Here is a 6,175-nt window from a genome sequence, read left to right on the forward strand (position 1 = left end):
TGAAATGTAAGATGATTCAACTTGCGTTATTTCTGTCTGCCGTTTATTTACTTTCCGGCTATTTAAAACATCGCAGCAAAATGTTGAGGAAAAGCACCGAGTTTTTTAAATGGACTGACAATGACATGGAGTTGTTGTTGTGAGTAACACAAAAGTACAAAGTTGCAAAACTGATTGAGAATTAAAGAACTTGAAGAAAAGCTATCTGAAGCATGTACAAACTGATATTAATCTTTAATAGGGCTGTCAAAATTGAGAGCAAGCAAAACAACTACTGTACAATGCCCTCTGCTATCTTAGTTTAATTAGTCACATGACTGCATCATATGACTAAAATGCGTCATTGTTTCCGAAAGCCAGTGGTTACGCTGTCCACACTGCGGCAGTGTTTTCAAATGTATCCGCTTTGGAGAAAGGTTTCAAAAAGCTCTGTTTCCCCTTGGCCAAAAACGCCATCTCAGTGTGGACGGAAGGCCAAAACAGAGAGAAAAAGAGTCTTTTTCAAACGAAAATGTATTAGTGTGGACATGACCTAAGTTCTTTAGTATTTTGTGATTTCTAGTTCTTAGGTTTTGTTCCTGTGCCTTCCATGGTTTGTGTGTTATGTCTCTAGAGTAGGTTTAGTTCTTTCTCCATGTTTATTCCCAGTTCTGTATCTCAGTGTGAGATACACATATATATTTTATTGTAATAGTTCTGTTTCTTGTGTGATGGTATTCTGTTTGTATGCCATCAGAGTGCCATATGGCTGAGCGCACACAGTCTGGGTTCAAGTCTAACCCACGGCCCTTTGCTGCGTGCCTTCCCCTTGGTCTCTCCTCCACTTTCATGTCACTCTTCACTGCACATCTATTTGATAAAGGATGAAAAAATGTTGAAGGGCTTGGGTAACTGTTCATTTCATTATATTTTGAAAATGGGAAGTAGGCGCAGTATAATTAATAGAAATGTGCGCACATTCATGGAAATGCAAAATATATGTCAATAACAGTTTGTACAACTCTGATGAGCCCTGGTATGACCATCTTTATTCTTCAACACAGCCTGAAATTTCTTAGGCAGGTTTCTTGTAAGGGGCGATTGTGGCTCAAGAGTTGGGAGTTCGCCTTGTAATCGGAAGGTTGCTGGTTTGAGCCCCGGCTTGGACAGTCTCGGTCGTTGTGTCCTTGGGCAAGACACTTCACCCGTTGCCTACTGGTGGTGGTCAGAGGGCCCGGTGGCGCCAGTGTCCGGCAGCCTCGCCTCTGTCAGTGCGCCCCAGGGTGATGGCAGCTACAGTGTGTGAATGTGTGTGTGAATGGGTGAAAAGGGCAGCACGGCAGCACGGTGGCACGGTGGTTAGCACTGTTGCCGCACAGCAAGAAGGTCCTGAGTTCAATTCCACCATCAGGCCGGGGTCTTTCTGTGTGGAGTTTGCATGTTCTCCCCGTGTTTTGCATGGGTTCCCTCCGGGTACTCCAGCTTCCTCCCACCGTCCAAAGACATGCAGCTTGTGGGGATAGGTTGATTGATTAATCCAAATTGTCACTAGGTGTGAATGTGCGAATGAATGTGAGTGCGAATGGTTGTCTGTCCCTGTGTGTTGGCCCTGCGACAGACTGGTGACCTGTCCAGGGTGTACCCCGCCTCTCGCCCTATGACAGCTGGGATAGGCTCCAGCGCCCCCCGCGACCCTGAAAAGGATAAGCGGAAGCGAATGGATGGATGGATGGTTTCTTGTAAAATTTTTTAAGTAGTCTTCAGGAATAGTTCTCCAGGATTTGTGAATGACATTCTGCTCCACCGTGTTTTACAAATGGCTGTAGACATTCACTGTTGATCCTCTCTCTTGACTTCCACACATACTGATAGTGATTTATGTGTTTTCATCACTCCATCAGACCTGTTGCCACCTGTTGATTTTTACACAGAGTTCCTATGTAATTTGGCATACCCTGTATTTCCCTTCCTTAGCAGTGGCTTCTTGACAGCCACTCTTCCACTGGGACCATCTGTGATTATTTTAAGTGAACAGTACAAGGATCAACTGAAAGTCCAGAGGTATATCTTAGGTCTTTGCTGAATTTATGTTGTATATTTATGTTTGAATGATTAAAAGGTCAGTGGTTAAACCAGAAAACAAACAAAAAATATTTTTCTAAAAATGGTCAATTACAGGGACAGTAAAAAGGTGGAATGTCCAAAGATAACTATTGCTTAAGAACACTTTTTAATTTTAATTTTTAAGAAGTCTGAACCCTAACCCTAGTTCTTGAGACATTTTATGATTCTACTTTATTTGCTCTCAACAACCTGACAGTTCGGACTCTGGACTGTACCAAGATACCTTCTGGATTCAGTCCAGCGTGACATGTGAGAGAAACATCAGCCTGACTGTGTGTATGACAGTAAGTAAGAAAACAATGGATATTTGATAACCAAATAACCACCACTGAAACTTGCTGAAGTAGGTGGAAAAAAAAACTATATAAAGAAATGATATCTGTTCAAACATTAAAGTGACACACTAATAAACAAATAGTTAGGATCAGATCAGATTCTGAATAATAAGTATTTGAAGCAGTTGGCATGATGAGGATCAACCTCTTTGTTAATATTTTTATATCTCTCCTGTCGTATTGACTGTAGAAAAATAAACAGAAAAAAATGAAATCAAATTAGAAAAATAAACATTTCTAATGGTTTTACTTTTTGGAAAATAAAAAACTAAGGAAAAACTAAGAGTTTAATAATCCACATCAGTGCTGTTTTCAGTCACTTAATGGAAAATGAGAATGAGGAGATTGTGCCATCTACTGGTAAGAGTCAGTCAGCTGCTGAAGACTTAGTGTCAAAATAAGGAAATAAACAGCAAATTCATACAGAAACTTATAAACACCCTGTTTGTATGTTGTGAAAACTAAAACGGATGAAGACAGTATTATTAAATTGAGATTGCACCTTTAATTTGGTTTCCAAGCTCAGGAGACTTTGAGGTGCTCTCTGAAGGAGTGCAGCATTGATTTGGAAAGTGATGAGGACAAAAGTATTGTTCAGATCTTCCTTTAGAATTTAAGATAATTTAAGATAATTTTCATCTAAATGGGACAAAGTAACCATTCCCTGGGTCACTCTGAGGAACCACTGTCCATTTCTCTGGTGCATTAATGACAGAGCCTTCCTCTGTCATACCGTGACACTTCCTCCTCTATGTTTGACAGCTGTTGTAACACTGTGGAACCATCCTTTTGCCTACTTGACGGCCCACAAAGATCCTGCGTGATGAACCGAAAATTTCAAATTTTGATTTCTAAGTCCATAATACCTTATTCCAGTAGTCCAATGGTGGTGTGTCATGGCACAGGCAAGCCTCTTTGTCCTATTCTAATGTCTTAGCAATGGCTTTCTTGCTGCCACTTGTCCTGTCAAACCTACAGCTCAAAATCTTCTCTTCACAGTTGAAACGGAGACTTGCTGATTACGACCAATATTAAACTGTGCTTGAAGCTGTTGTCCTGTCAGCCACCTTTTAAGCAAGCTGTTAACTTTCGAAAATTGTCATCTGATTCAGTTGTGGCTTTGGCTCTGCCAGACCTCTTCCTGTCAGAGTTTGTCCCAGTTTCTGAGTGCCTTCTGATGGTGAAGGAAACTGTACTTACTGACACCTTTACGTTATTTTCAATATCTCTGTAGGTGTTATTTTTAAGTGTTATGATGGTCTGTCTGTCTTTGATTGTTAATTGCTACTTTCTACAGTCCAATACTGTTCAGTTGTTGCTCACGAGGGTATGGTACCACAGTGGGTTCCAACACTGCTTTTATACAGACAGAGGGGGTTGTATATAATGCAGAAAAGTTGGAACACCTGTAGGAATTAGTAGCACCTTTCAAGGCTTGATCAACCTCCTGTGCTATAGAACAGCTTTAAATTGTTAACCCATGTTGTTGTGTCTCAAAAGGCCTTTTTGTATAATTCTGAAATGTACATTATGTTTCAGTTTTGGGTAACCTTACCTTTTTTTAAACCTCTGGTATTTCAACACTCACCTTTGTACCATTTCAGGCTAGTCATTGGACTTGAAATGCAACAAATAACCGGAAAAATTGGGGTATTCTTGAGAAACAAAAGTTTCTCAAAGGTTTAATTTTTGCTTCTGATGGTGGTGTTCTTAATGTCTTTTTTCTACAGATATCTGTTCTTTTTGAATTTTGTGTCCAGCAACATGTTTCAATTATTTGTCTCAGACCCAACAAAAGGCTGCATCGTCATTGGCTGACCTATCTAGGAAGCTTTGAATTGTGACAGTACCAGATTAATAATGGATATTTACATAATTTCATTTATCTGCACTCATTTCTAACAAAGTCTGAATAAAGTTCAGGTGTTGATGCTGCTCATTGATTGGATGGTTGGTTTCATCTCTGCTCTCAGTCTTTACTGCACAGGTGAAGATAGAAAGTGTGACTGGATTTATAGACTGGAAACAGAGAAACAGACTGCTTTGCAGCAAAAATGCTATTTTCTAAACAAATAATTAAATAAAAACGTTTTAAAGAAAGTATGACTGTGTCAGAGCTGAACTGTGATCAGTGTGTTCAAACTAGTTGCTACAACATGGATGTCTGCATACGTCAGCATGTGAACTTTACTCTGCCTCAGACAGACTGATCATTATATATCAAAACATGAATACACACACACACACACACACACACAGTCCGTTTCACTGGTCCTGCTTCAGCATTCAAAGCGCTTTATACAATGTGCCTCATTCAACCATTCACTTTTTCTACATAAGTGCTCTAGCTAACAGTAGCATATATTCATACTCTAATAGATGGATCAGAGAGCAACTACAGGTATTAATCTAGCCCAAGGATATTTGGCTTATAACAAGGAGAATTTAGTTCCACATTGATGCAGGCACTGAGTGAATACATAATGTGAGGGTCTGTTCAGTTAAATATTTCTCTGCCTACAGATGATAATTAAGGGATCAAAGTGTCACGGTTTGATGCTTGAAAAGCTCCTGGACTGGTTCGACCCTGGTCACTTTTACACAACACTGGATTGAACCAAGGGTTACCAGCAAATTCCCTTGTCTGCGGAGTTCAAGGAAAAAACAACCTTCTCCACTCCGTATTTTGTACCAATTTGTCACACTTTCATTTGGCTTGCTCAGAGCCCCTGCCACTTTTCAGTGCCTAATGGAATGGATGCTGCATATGCTGCCACCTACTTAAATGACATCATCATCCACGTCAGGTTGATGGAGGAGGAGGAGAGAGAGCAATATGTTAGCTGAAAAGCTGCTCAGACAGAGTGTGTCAAGCTCATAATCAATAAAGCATATAGCAAAGTGCAACACCGTGTGTGTGGGTCCTCATTCGTGTCACACATAGAAAATGATGGCACTGAAAATGTATTTACTTTAAATTAAATAAATCTGATCTGAATTATAATCTGTATAATTTAGGTATAATCTTTATAATCTGAATTAAAGTGTGAATCAAACCTGAATTGTCAGCCTTTATTTAGCTCTGTTAAATAACATGTTGTTACTGTTGATGCATCACAAAGATCAGGTGTAGTGCAAACTGAAACTATGCTGCATGCAGTTACTAGTTTTTGTAGTTTGCTGATGGGAAGTTCTGCGGAAGAACGTTTCTTGAGTGACAACACCCAACATAATAAAAAATACTATGCTCTGCTCTGTCTGCTGTTGAAGGGTTTTCCTTCTCAGAGTAACACCTGGTGTCCATGTGTATTTGATTCCTCATCTTCAAACATGAGTCTTTAAACTCTGAAGAGTGTGACTGTTTTGCATTGACTGATCGTGACAGTTTATCTGAATCTGAAAGCTTAAAAGAGAAACAAACAAAAATCTAAATTTCCTGCAGAGCTTGTAACTCCATCGCAGTAGTTAGTACAAACTAACCTGTTTATCCTGCACAGTTAGTCTACCTCTGTTTGTTTTGCAACACGCTTCACAATATGAAAAAACATAATGGTAAATGGCCTGTATTTGTATAGCGCTTTACTAGTCCCTAAGGACCCCAAAGTGCTTTACACGTTCAGTCATCCACCCATTCACACACTGGTGATGGCAAGCTACATGGTAGCCACAGCTACCCTGGGGCGCACTGACAGAGGTGAGGCTGCCGGACACTGGCGCCACCAAGCCCTCTGACCACC

The sequence above is a fragment of the Neolamprologus brichardi genome, chromosome 23 (assembly GCF_056152115.1).
Source record: "Neolamprologus brichardi isolate AB-2024 chromosome 23, ASM5615211v1, whole genome shotgun sequence".
Lineage (NCBI taxonomy): Eukaryota > Metazoa > Chordata > Actinopteri > Cichliformes > Cichlidae > Neolamprologus > Neolamprologus brichardi.